This window comes from Haplochromis burtoni, unplaced genomic scaffold (genome assembly GCF_018398535.1).
Source record: "Haplochromis burtoni strain Fernald_Lab_line unplaced genomic scaffold, NCSU_Asbu1 Contig_11, whole genome shotgun sequence".
Classification (NCBI taxonomy): Eukaryota; Metazoa; Chordata; class Actinopteri; order Cichliformes; family Cichlidae; genus Haplochromis; species Haplochromis burtoni.
Genome location: NW_024582372.1, coordinates 1,429,302 through 1,443,543, shown reverse-complemented (window position 1 = coordinate 1,443,543; position 14,242 = coordinate 1,429,302). Strand labels below are relative to the sequence as shown.

The window sequence follows — 14,242 nt, the reverse complement described above, 5'->3', positions numbered from 1 at the left end:
CTCAGTGTAAATTTTAGCTTCGGTCTGTTCAAACATTTATTTTCAGTCAACGCATTTACTCATAATGTATTAAATGAGAGGCAGACGTTATACAACTCTCTGCTGATGCAGCACTATCCATATTCATGTTCCATGCTTTTCACTGAGCCCTTCAAACTTTTGTAAGTGCATTACTAGGAAAATCATTATCGCTTCTATAACATTTACTCCAAACAAAGCTTAAAAGCTAAATTTAAAGTACAAAAAGAGATATTCCAATATTAATGATATTGATTAAATATGGACGGAGCTGAAAAAATAATCAATTGATTCATTTGCACATGTCAGCTTCTATCTATCTGTTTAATATGTGATGCGAGTTAGGGAGCATGAAAAGTAAGTGTTTTCGTTTGTGTGAGCACGAGAGAAACAGAGCAGGGATGAGGAAGGGGTGAGTAGAGGGAGGATATGGGAGCCTTCTCGGGGGACCTTAAACAAACTGACTAAAGTGGTCCTGTTTTCTGATCAGGCACAGAGAGGAGAACACTTAGCACTGCTAGAGACACTCTAAACAGCCACTGAGGAATTAGCCTGTTACTGGGGAACTTCACAGCTCCAGTACTGGGCTGTGTCCCTGACTAAGTAATACAGAAAATAGAACAGACAATAAACAGCAATAAACAAGTGCAAGCATGCACACGGCTATTCATACTCCACCCACACTCGTTCACACATACACAGGTGCAGCAGGATGTTCTCTGTGTATCCAGCACTCTGGATAGTTGTCTCAAACCAGCACAGATAAACATATAAGTACAAAAAACCCAGGATACCATATGCAGAACGGTTTCTCTGAGGAAAAGTTGCAGATAATGAATGGACCCCTCACACATTTCATAAAAGTGTTGCATGTGACTTAAAGAAAAATATGTTTCCACTGAGGAAAAGCGATGACCTTATTCCTTCTCCGTGTCCTCCGTGTACAGTTTCCCCGCATCGCCAGGTTTGTGCAAACAAAGATGAGTTTAAACTTGGGCCCCATGATGTCAACACAAACACAGGATAGAAAGTTCATCTTTAATTAGGTGTCCCCCCTTTTCTAAAGTTCATTTCAATTAGTCCCACCTCGGCCCCACTTTCAGGTCTCAGTGATTTGTCAATGCCTCAACTTTTATGTAGCGCAGTGTGGTCACAATGCAGCATGCAAACAGGCGCGTGTATGTTTTCTGCATGCGTGTTGCTGTTTATTCTGTTTGTGTGACCTCGACCAAAAAAAGAAAAGAAAAAAGGAACTCCTGTGCCCTTGACATTTCTTTCTTGTTCTTATGATGAATTGCAGGGGTTATTTACTAGTTCATAGGAGAGAATCCCAGATCCCTGCTTTGTTACCAAACGCTCAAAAAGAATGTAGAGACATACATAAAAATAACTGCTCTGGAACTTTAACTGTTTTAACTGAAACGCTAGTGAGAAATGCACAAGGTGTACTGCTATTAACCTCAAATTATTTTGCAATTTTCTAAATTAGGACATTAATATTTCTAGAACACTTAATGATTTTGTTAATATCAAGAACATGATTTGTTAGTTAAAAGACTTGGACAATAAGAAAAGGTCTTCTTAGTCACATCAGAGAAGCAGTTCAGTTGCTGATTTGAAGTTTAATAGAAGTGTTGTTTATACAATAAGCACTTTTAATCAAACGCTGTCAAGTGCCAGTGGGCTGTGTACAAATCAAGCATCAAGAACTGTTAAAGAAATATGTCTCATGATTTACTGTATATCAGCGTCTCATGTAGGAGCCTTGATAAATAGCCTATAGGTACTGTATAGGATCCTGAAGGTATATTATGTCTACTCTGTCCATTTTGTGACACCCTAACATAAGCCGATCAATCAGCTGTAATGAAACCCATCAGGTCACCTTTGAAATTTATCATTTTTTTTTGTGAGCGTAAAATGAAACGCCCCTTGATGGTATGGATGCTAAATTTAGATTACCTATGCTATATGCAAACATATGTCTCCCCCTCCCCCCTCACAAAAAAGAGTGGGGGGGGGGGGGGGGGGGCTGTGAATTATGCTGAGATACCGAGGCCATATGCTCATGAACTTGTGGAAGGTGAGTCTCAGATGAGACATTTGACTTTGTTTTTGCTTTTTTTCCCTCTTTGCAGCAACTGTTCTGTTTAAACATAAAATTATGCTCTTTTGTTAAGAGCAAAGTTTAAAATGTAAACGTAACATATAACGGTGCTTTGTTGCTCATCAGCGAAAGAAAAATTGAGCAATCACCTGAGTGTTTGACTCGCTTTCACCCTGTGGTGTGCTTTCCTCTCTTGCTAAGGTTTGAGGTGCTTAGCATCTCTTGTTTGCACACAATCCGTCTGTGATTATTGCCCGCTTCAGGCTTCATGCACAGTGATGCGTCTTTTCACAAAGCAGCTTAATTTGCATAGATTTTGCCAAGAACCTCTCAAGTCTTTAGGAGTGTGCTTAAATGAGCAATCATAATGACAGATCTTCCAGTTTGGTAAAGGCATGCGATATCAGTATCAGCTGAGTTGCACGCAGTAAATTGGCTCTTCAAGTCAGAGAAGGCTCACAAGAACTTATAAATAAATTTTTTCTGATGTGGTGGGAGGATTTCCAACACTTTAGTGAATTTTCCACAAGTTTTCTTGAATAGTGAGTGCAAACCTGTCTAAGTGCACTCCAGGTCCAACTCTACGGTTCACTTTCTGCAGATGGCACACAAAAAAGTCCTTATTCGAGCATTTGCAAAGAAATAAGCTTCTCTTATGTGTTTGTTGATTTGTTTATTTATTTCTTTATTTTGTTGTTGTCATTTTTTTTCTGCTGAACACAGCTGCTTGGGCTCCGCCATGCATAAAGGCCCAATATGGCTATGTCTGTAAATCGGAGTCCGGGGGCCACAAGACAGAAAAGAGGGGAGAAACACCCGGCGAAATTTAGCGCACGATGGCTCCCAGCGGGCATCATTTGGGGACCAGAGAGATTTTTTTTCCTCATTCTCTTTTTTCTCTTTTTCCTGCATGGTGAGCAGGTTGGAAAGCTCAACCCTAACGTTGCTGCTGACACAACCACTCAGGGACGGCTGTAACAGCTCTCTTAGCATGGCACCTGTTATTGAGCCATCAGAGGGAGAAAGAGAGAGCGAGAGAATGAGAAAGAAAGTATTGCGGGGTGGGGGTGGGGGGTGGGGGGGTAAGTGTGGAAGCAGGAAGGAGTGAAACTCAATTGTAATTTCAGGGTTGTCACAGATTTCAGAGCCTGTAATTCTGCTGTCGTATTGGCGAGTGGACATACTACACTGACTCTTCGTGCTGAGACTGATCTCATCTTCACAGTGCTGCCTACCTAAATTTTCATTCATCTCAAATCAAGTAAACAAACTGATTATAATTAGATTCACATCAGGTTACTTTGTAAACAGAGAGCGGTGTGTGTCTACGTAGCGGTCACACTCCTGCTCTTACTCTTTCTCCACTGTTGTGTTTGTCTGGCTTAACACATTTTCTTCCCACTGTCTCTTTTCCATTTTATTGCATCTAAAATTACTTGGACAATCCAGTCTGCCTTTTATGCAACTCCTTTTCATTTGTCTTCATCCCCTGAATACAATTGGCTTTTGGAGTGAAGTGATTCATAATGCTTTCATCAATGATTCTAAGACTCCCTATGTCTCAAGCCTTACGAAGATAAATGAGCTAGTGTACAGTCAAAGAGGAAGTAATAATAGCAGTGTTTTTCATTCATGATCTATTTTCTCTTGAAATGATAACACGATAGAGAACAGAGACGTTTCAAGGATTTCCATAACAGGTCAACATAACTGATAGTTGAGAGAAATCGTACAAATATCGGTGAAGAAAACAAAGACAAACACTAGTCTTGTTTTTTTCTGTTTGAGACAATCATAAGAGGTGCAAGGCAAGTTGTTGTCCACTCAAGCAAAGCAGCTGCATTCCTCTGCAGAGCAATCAAAATGGATTAAACCAACCACGCTCCAGCTGCCTCCACGCAAATCAGATATGCCTGTGATGATGATAATCAATCCATAATAAAATAACACAACATAAATCTGATAGTGTTGTTCCAACAATTTTAATAACATAGATTTAAATATTGCCATGTGCACTGGAGTGATTTATTGACGAAAAAGTGCTATCAAGCTTATATACACCCCGTTCCTGGTTGCCCGCCAATAATGCCATTAACTGCATTGTTCAAACTCATTATGTGATGAGAAACACAATAATAATCGCAGGACTACAAACGCACAATTTCTCCCATTGAGCTAATCACTTTCGCTAGCATTATTAGTCTCTCTTCCTCTCTCTCTTTCTCCCTCCCCAGTTCTCTTTCGCCATAAATCCTGGGAGAGGCGGGTGTATAAATCCCTAGCGCTGAATTAGTATTGTAATTTCTGGTATCCATGCATGCTTTGCCAGAACAGACTTTGGAGTTATTAATCTGGGGAGACAGGTGCCACAGAAACAATATGCTGAGCGGTTGGCCTGGATACTGGGCCGACCCCACCCAAGTTTAAGTCCTCAGTGCATTCAATTAAAATTACAAGGCATGGACTGAAGCCTGCTTTTAGAGAAAATAAACAATCAGAGAACTGCAGGGATTTTTATATGTTTTATTATTGTAAATTACTTTAAAAAAAAATGCGAACTTATAAAAAGTAATATGGAACTTAAAAGTGGTGGAAAAAATGGCTGTTTTTTTCTCTTTTGGCATGTGCATTGAGACTTCTTTTAAGTCCTATAATGTGCGAGTCACTGTGGTTTGCCACATTTCTGATAGAAAAACTGTTACCGCACACATATGGGCGACCGACGAACACAACAGATGAAACACTTTGTTTGCTTTTGTTTAGGCATGAACTCTTCTCCTAATACAAGCCTTTTAAGTGATCAAAAAGGCCTGGCAATATTTGATGTTGTCTGCGTGAAGAGGGGGAGGCAAAAGAAGTGTCATCGAGTGATATACAGCTCTAGTCCTCTGTCACACAGCGCAGTGTCTGCTGGGAAATAATCTGACATCTTGCGCTCGACACATTCAAGCGATGAGTACAGCCGGGTGGAGGAAAAAAAAGGAGGGGGGGGAGAAGGAGAGATGGAAAGCAGAGTGATGGGACAAAGAGGCGAGGGAGGAGAGAGACTCCGGAAGAAGTAGGAGTGCGAGCAGAAAAGTGAAAGGAGAGAGAGGACACAATCAATTCACCAGCCCCGTCTCCATCATGTCATCGCCTGTCAGCATAGATTTAAGAATAAACCTTTTGAGAGACCTTCCAGAGCTTTAGTCTGATCGATGTCCTGGCAGTGTTGGCCCAGATGTCACTGACATGAATCACATGGCCTTCCATCAACTCATCACTGGGAACTATCTGACCCTACTCTTCACTATTCTAAGTTTGTAGTGGCACCCATTCTGTAATCTTGTCTTATATCTATACACGAGTATCCACATATAATCCTACACAACCCAGACAAACTAGTTCAGATGCTAACCTTGCACCCATTACTAATAATATCCCAATGGGACAGAAAAGTGAAAGCGCATATGGGCAAAATCATTAGAAAAAAACAGAAAGACGGAGAGAAAGCAATAGTGACGGGGTGAATAAATGAAGTCATTAAGCATGTGTTTGTGGGAGCCTGACTCCCATATGACAGTGCAGGGTGGCAGGATGCTTCCTCCGCCTTTTGCCATAAACAGACAAACAGATTGACTTGATCGTCTCTCTCCTATGGGCGGCTTTTCGCCTCCTACTTTCTGGGGACCACTTAGGACTTTGGCTCCCCTGACTCTCCAGAGAGACTGCTGCTTGTGCCACTGCAGTGCATGGCATGGCTTCTCTTAATTAATCATTAGCTCTATCAGATATCAGACTGATATAAAAGCTGATATTAAACCATTTATTCTGTATCCACAAATACAATGACATTTATTGTGTTAATAATTTACTGAAAGCTGTCAAAGAAATAGAAAATGTTTATTTAAGGTGTAAATAGTTGCTCTCTTTTTCTTTTTCTTCCTTAGTTTACCAGCTACAGTATGGAGGATTTTTTTTATTATCACCACATTTGCCTGAAACCATTTGATGTAAGTAAAATGTAAGTAGAATTCCAGGCCCAAATGTGCATACTTATGGCTTTCTGCTGACCCAGCTGTCAAGGATGTGGACTGGCAGCTTCAACAAGAAACACTATCCTGTCTGTTGTGAATTTCCGGACTGAAAACACTGCCTTTAAAAATAAAAACTGATGAACTCACGAATCATCAAATGTTTTATATATATATATATATATATATATATATATATATATATATATATATATATATATATATATATATATAGATAAATATAAATAAATATATATAGATATATAAAAATCTGTATGTGAAATGTGAAAAGTGTTCATGTTTGGTCATACTCTTGGCATAAATAACATTTTTGTTCTTCGAGTCTTCAGTAGCGAAATTAGTGCTCACCAAGGTGATTTTTAACATAGGCAATACTGCTCTAAATGCCTGAGACAGTTTAGGTTCATTTCTAAAAAATGTTAATGACTGGGCCCTATAATAATAATCCAGGATAAAATGAAGTGTTAAAAATCATATCTGTCAGCAGAGTGGAACAAATTCTCTCTGGCCAATGGAAAGAGAAAACCACTGTGACTCCATCTCCGCAGCGCATAGTGGAAAATCTACCTCTGAGTTCAAAACCTTATGAAATCATGAAAAAAAATGTTCAGTTTCATAGATGAAACTGAGATAAAATTGACTCTTTCCTCTCTCACCGTGTTTGTGTAAGATACGTGAGCTGTTATTTTTACTTCCGTTAGTTCAGTCCTTCCCCACCCTCTCACTCTGTCTCATTATGTGAGTGATGTTACCCATCAGTGTAGTGCATGTGTTGTAAAACTGTCAGCCACTGAAAGATTGACTGACATGGTCAGCCCTAAGATTACCACCATAGAACAAGCAGGGGTAGAGAGAAAGAGATACAGACTGAAAGACGTGCAAAGGGGGGGGAATGAGGGGAAACAGGTGCATTTAGACAGCCACGTTTTATTTTACTTTCTTCTGTGAGCACTGATCAAATCCGGCACTAAAACCATAAAACAAACACTGTTAGCATTAAAAAGAGTGAAAAGAATGAAAAATAAAAGACTGATCTACAGACAAGGAGTGTTCCCGTGCAATTTCCAACAGCTGTTGATTCAAAGGGAAAAACTTTATTTGGTCCAGATGGTCTCAGTCAGTGGCAGAATGAGAGAGCTGACTTCATTGGCTCCAGCCATGTGTTTTTCCTCCTGATAGAAATTAAAATGGTCGTTCGTTTGTCACCGCTCACTACACAGCTTAAAATGTAGCAATGAAACGTTCCTTGGCGATAATGCACCATAATTACTCAAACGCCTGTTCTTTATCTGCAGCAGAGGGAGGACAGAAGGAGCATTTCCTCAGATGAGATTTTAAAACCCAGAGAGCTGTCTCAACCCGCAGCAAAAGATAGAGAACACAGTCAAAAGCGTTGTTCTTTTTGAGCTGGAAAGAGACATAAGCCTGTCATCTTCTTGTTCAAATCGAGGAAAATGAAAATCCAAGTGTTGTACGACTTGTAATTCTTTTTTTTTTTTTAAACAGGACACGTAGACAGTTTGATCAGAGCTTCTCTAGCTACAGAATGAGCCTGAGTATCTCTGCCTCTGATCAGATGTAACGGGCTGTAGTAGTGTGGTGTAGCAAGTATCCCGCTGTGATAAATGTATTTATTTTAGCAGTCTGATGGGTATTGATCTCTTCAGCGGCTCCTCCACAGGTTAACATTATGGGACCTTGGAAAGGAAGATAGTAGGCGATTCTCAAAGAGCACACATCTCACACCTTACAAATGAGGTGAAAAAAAAGTCTGTTGTGGAGGTGTGGAAAGGTTAACAGTGGCCCTTTGACTGCCAGTTAAACGTAAAATCAGTCATTTATCGGAAATAAAAGTAAGAGTATCTTAGCAGATGCCGATGCCGAGATGAAAGACCTAACATGACAGAAGTTGAGTCACAGCAGCGTGAAACTGACACACAGTGGCGAGAAAAAGAAAAGAAAAATTATCCACATGACATTTTTAAAGCTGTAATGTGCACATCCAAAGGCACTCATGAGTAGGCAGCAGAGGTATGAGATGAAGTAGAAGAGGTAGATGTGACCTGTGGTTGTTTGACTCAAGCATCCACTACAGCGAGGATGCTGCTTGTAGAGGACACGAGTGGAGCTCACTGAATCATACAAAAAGATATTTTGAATGGCTGATTGTGACTGGCCTAAAACTCAGCCGTGGGCGAAGTCCAGTCATAATGCTTTGTGAGAAATTTCACAAGCACTTGCTTTTCAGTTCAGTTTCACTCATGTATTTTTCTTTTGATCTCCCTGTCTAAGCCTTTTCATGTTAAAACTTTGACAAATGATTCACTGAGCTTTTTCTATGCCTATTGAAAATGTCAGCTGCATAGCCAAAAGAATTGGAATAATATGAATAAAAGTAAAACTATGACATTAAAACATATATATATATATATATATGAAATGCATTTGCATGTATAACTATTAGTTATACAATTAAATTTACAATTCCCCAATTTAAAAAGGGTTTCAGTTTTATTGAGTGAGCATATAGTAATATTTTACATATTTATATTTTAAACAGAAAATGAAAATAATGTCGTCAGACTGAAGTGCAATGAAGCAAAATTTTATTTTTCTGTTCTGTAGATATTTATGTTTCTTAAATTCAAATGAACTCTACCACTCATGTGTAAACTGAGCTGAAAGGAAAGGGTGTTTTCTGGCATAATGTATTTTACGATGACTTTAAAGAAATCAATGTGTGTGCGTGCACTGGAATCAAAAATTTAAATATAAGAAGATAAATGTGGAAAGGCAAAAGAAGAAAATTGTATGAATACTAAAAGTTATTTACCTCAATGTTTGGCTGTGCGGATGACGCTAAATAGCCGCAGATTATGAAACACTAAAGGAATGTGGTGTTGCCCTCATTGTGGCTGATTCTTTGAACACAGGATCTGATTGGGTAATCCATGTCTCCGTTTAAGTTTTCTTAACAGGGGGACTGTAAAAGGTTAACCAGAATAATACAATGTTCACAGACATAAATGCTGAGCAGATATTATTAATAATAATAATAGGGAATTTCCACACTTAAGTCTATTGTGATATCAAATCAAGGTCTATTCTGATTAGTGATGATTTGCGGTCGGTTATGAACACGTTCATGGTGATTTTATTGCGCATCCAATAAAGTTGTACATTCCTGGGTCACCTAAGTTTGCCAGAGACCATTTAAATGAGTTCACAGAAAATCTGAGTACAATCAAATCTTGTTTTTTTTCTTCTTTTTTAATCTTGTTTCGCTGTTGTCTTTCTCACTCTCTACTCTTTCATCTGCTAGAGCTACTTTTAGTCACAATGTCTAACTCATATTTCAAAAATTCATTTAATGTTATATTAAGAATTATTTTTCATTACATATTCTCTTATCTTTTCATGGCAAATAGATGTTTAAGTGGGGAGTGTTTTAGTCGGTGAGAATTTTTTCTCTTTTTTTCAAAAAAGGCTATCACCGAATGTACCACAAGCATTTGCATCTCAGGAAATGTGTCACCCTTATGGGACAGTCCCAGTACCAAACACTGAATGTGGTCGATTGTTTCAATTCTTTTACTGGAAAAAACTATACGATTTTTAGAGATTACACTGTGCAAGCTATGGCTCTAAACTACATTACCTTTTTATTATTTTTAGTTTTCATTATGTTACTCGACGGTATGCTATATGTTTCCCTCTTCCAGTAATATTGCATTAGATTTCCAATATTCATGGTGTGTTTTTCCATCTTTCACAGATCAAGACTTCATGGGCTTTTTAGATGAAAAATTATCAATACAACATGAAGCATCAGCAAAAAACCAGTGACACATTGCCAACATGCTCTTGTTCCCGGTGCCAGCATCAATAATTCAAACACTAGCTCATAACTTTATTTTCAATGCATAATTGAGGCCAACCCGTGATGGTTGGTCTTTCTTTATTCAGCCATTTATATGTTGAGCAATTTTTAAACAATAAGAGCAGCAGTCCATTAAGCTTTTAACATCTCCCTTTCATATTCCAGTACACGCTGGAAAGTATGGACAGTGGCCTGTGCTGCTGCTTTACTCTGTGCTTTGTCGTCAGTGCTGTAAGTGGTGGATTGCTTTCAGGTGCTTTTTTTTGTCTGTCGTTGTATCTACTGAGAGCATGAAAATCTTAAAGTGATAACTGTGGGGAAAAGCTGTGGTGTGGAAGTGAAAAAAGTATAGACTCCACATTTAAAAAGTGTGGTTTGGAAAGGAAGGGGTCTCAGGCTGAGGTGAGAATTTGCACCTGCAGAAGCACTTCCATTTGTGCAGGGCATGGGTGTCTGTGTCTTTCTAGTAATTTACAGCATGCCTAATTCATTTCAAAGCTATTTTCTAGCTTTCTAAGTTGTTTTCACAGCTAAATATTTGCAGTGGAGAATGCAACTTGGAAGGGCACAACCACTACCCTGTGACTCATTATATGACCTGGCTACATTTATTATGTGTTTTGTACTACTGCTTAATAAATATTGATTTACTATTTTAATTACATGTTAATCTCAAAACACATAGGTACCAGGGTTATTACTCTCTCAAGTCATACTGCAAATTTCCTGTTTGCAAATATTTGTTGAGGATGACATCCTGAGAGGGCCATAAAAGTGAATAGCAATCATTAAACAGAGACTAGCTGTCTACAATATCTGCAAAAGTGTCAATATCAGCAGCACAGACTGACCCAGTCTTTAATCAATTGCTTTTACACTTCTTTGTCAAAAGCAATAATTTTCAGGGCATATACGCAAAAGATATAGGTAGAAATCTCAAAAGTCCCTTTCTGTATTTAAATATGGATTTAAGAAAATAATCTTTAATGTTTATTTCATTTTCTCCTTAACTTAATAAAACCAAATAATCAGGTTTAAATTTCCTGACAAGCTTTTGAACTTTCCAAACAGACAGAATGACCCCAACCAATTTAATGAAAATGAATAATGACTCCAGTATTGTTTTGAGATAAGTGTAGTAAAATGTTAGTACAGTCCCAGAGCAACTCGTGATTGAACTGATATTAAATGAAAGCATGAAGAAAAGACAGATTAAAAGATCCCTTTTTATTCATTTATTGTATGAATGAAATCATCCTAACCATTTAAAGACTCTTTTTTTGACAGATTTGAAGACCTGTTAAAGCGGCTCTTTGAAACTAAGTCCAGGTAATAATTCTCCTAAAGGTTGCAATCTCTTCCGGTTGCTGTTCACAATGATGCAAATCAATTTAAAGGAATTTAAATAACAAGCATTAACTAAGCTGTGTGTGAACTTCTTGCTGTTGTTATACTAAATTATTTTCCAAACAAGAGGGACTTTTTCAGGCCTTCCAAGTTATTGAGTTTTAAAATGGGAGAAAACAATGGGGCAGGTAAAAGCTATTTTTTTCTCTGTACTAGAAGGTTTTTTTCCTTCTCTGTTGCACATAAAAAGTGCTTTGCGTGAAACCAGTAAACAGTAGTTCTTTCATAAGCACATGCTTGACATTTGTAGTTCAAAGACAAAATACTTGAAACTCAAACATCAATCAAACTCAGATTATACCCTGGTAAAACAGTTCCCAGGAAGGAAAAGGAATAAATAAAATACAAACATGGAAATAAAAACTCATAGTTCCAACAGTATTCCATGTTCTTATTACTATAATTTATCATTGTATACTATCTGTAAACATATACTGTATATATACTGTCATAGTTTTTTTTTTTTTTTTTGCTTGGCATGAAAACCTGCAGACCCCTTAGGCCCTTTCTGTATGTGACTCCTAAAAGGTTATCATACAGCACTGGTTCTTAAACATTTCGAACATGTCCTCTTTCAAATGCCAGAAAAAGCTCAGATCTTAGAGTTTGTATCAATATTTAACTAAATTAAAATATTAAAGGTGAATTCCAGTAAAATAAAGGTGAGCATGACACAATTGGCTGGCTGTAGTTAGTTCATCATATTTGCCTCGTATTTTTTCTTTGGTCATTTTTCCTGAACAAAAGTAAAAAAAAAAACATTTGTTTTTGATGAGGGTGAACAACACTGAGTGTGTGTTTGGGAATAATCTATGCAGTATGTAGTATTCACATGGTTTGTTCCTGAGATCAAGGTGGCTGGTTTAATTGAGCCTGTACTGGACCCAGGGCTGAGAGTGCAGGCAGAGGAACATCGATAAACTATAAAATGGTTCCAATATGGCTAATCGATGAGGCTTTGTGAGCAGCTCCCTTGGGACTTTGATTTTCCTCTCAAACAACAATCCAGGATCTCTGGTCTTCAAAGCCAAACTCCATCTTTGCTGTTATTGTAGTTGTTGCTTTCCCCGTGTTTGAGTGATGTCACTGAGGTCGATTTCATCCCTGTCCATAAAGACTCTCCCACACTTGAATCACCCAGGAGACAGCTTCGCTTGGTCTGTGCAATGGTAACAACAACCAATAAAGGTCAATCTCCCATGGTAATGGCCAATTGGGTTTGTTCCCGTTATTGGCCCTCTGAGCAGTGGTCAACAGATGGAGAGCTGGCATCACTGACGCAAGTTACACTCCAACCTTCTGTATCCAGGCACTGCTGTGTGATTCTACTCATCTTCTCCCTCAGCTTGTGTTGGCCTGTACATTACTCTATCATGCACAGCTTTTGTATGAGGAGGACCGTCACAGTAGAGTCACAGGAGTGCTGCCAGTGAGGGCTAACCGTCTAACCATTTCAGCTAATTGCCTCATTAATGATTCACTGGTGTTAGGCTGCTCTAGCACTTCGCTGTGGGGAGCAAATTGTTCTGATTGGTTTGCCTCTGTCAATTATTGATGAGGCAGTGAGCTGAAGTGCTAACACCTGGCTTTAGAAGTCCAAGTGGCCCTGCATTCCCATCACATCCTCTGTTATCACACACCTTGGGACTACATTCTGTTTGGAGAGGATGTAGTCTTGACGGTAGCAGTTCTCTGAGAATGGACGTAGCATGCCCTGGGGTAATAGCTGTGAGCATGTTAGCTCAAAGAACACGGCTAGCTGATGTGCAAAAGCTGGACAAAAAAAAGACACTTGTAGTGATTTGTGCCGTAACTAACCGAAGGCAAACACACGAAGAGGCACCATTGATGAAGCTAGACTGTGTACATGTATTTATATGCAACTACAAATAACAGCAAAATCTAAAATACTTGATTATAATAATGGAAAACTACTAGAAATCATAATCATAAATCATATTCTTAAGTGTATTTTACCATCACTCATCATGTCCTTAGGAATCATGTTAGGCAAAATTAAACAAAATATAAATAGATAAAAGTAAAAACATTTTCCACAAATGGATACAATGTAAATACAATGACATAAAAAATGTATAGATTCTACCAGCATCAGTGGAGCTGTGATGGTATGCAAAGCAATGCCAATACTTTGTTTATGGTGATTTATAATGGGTGCAGGCAGTACCTTTACAGTAGGGTCATGTAATTGGATCTCCAGTAGATAGCAGCTGAATTCCACTATAGTCTCTGTGTCTAATGGCCCACCCACAAAGACCTCCCTCTGGCCACATGAATCATTCTTTCACAGTGCGCAAGATGCTGGAAGGTCTCCCGAAACTTTTTAGAAACACACAACACAATAAAGAAAATGTGTAAAAAAAATGTTTATGGTTCAAAATGGTAAATCACAACCAGACTAAATAATATTTTTAATAGAATTAAATTAGACTCACCCATGTTGTTAGTGAATTGCCTCATCTCTCCTTGGCCTTAATTGAAGCTGATTATAGAGTCACCCCCCCATGCTGACCCCACTGTCACTCTGAATCTCAGCCAAGTGGGCTTTCCATGTACACTCACAGGGTGGTCATTCTGCCTTTGTTTTTACACTGGGACCAGTGACAGCAGAGCCCATCCCACACTTCAAGTGCAGTGACTGTTGCTTACTGTGTGTCACAATAAACCCTGGACAAGCACGCACAGTTCAGACAAGGGTCCTGTATTGCTCACAATGTGGACTTCACTCACAGTCTTGAGGTGTACTTTGTGTGTGTGTGTGTGTGTGTGTGTGTG

At 38.7% G+C, this 14,242-nt stretch overlaps 1 protein-coding gene across 1 annotated transcript in view; it reads left to right on the top strand.

Annotated features, from left to right (window-relative positions):
• mafa (v-maf avian musculoaponeurotic fibrosarcoma oncogene homolog a (paralog a)) overlaps positions 1 to 14,242 on the top strand; it is a 78,464-nt gene that overhangs the window by 52,278 nt on the left and 11,944 nt on the right. The window lies entirely within an intron of this gene.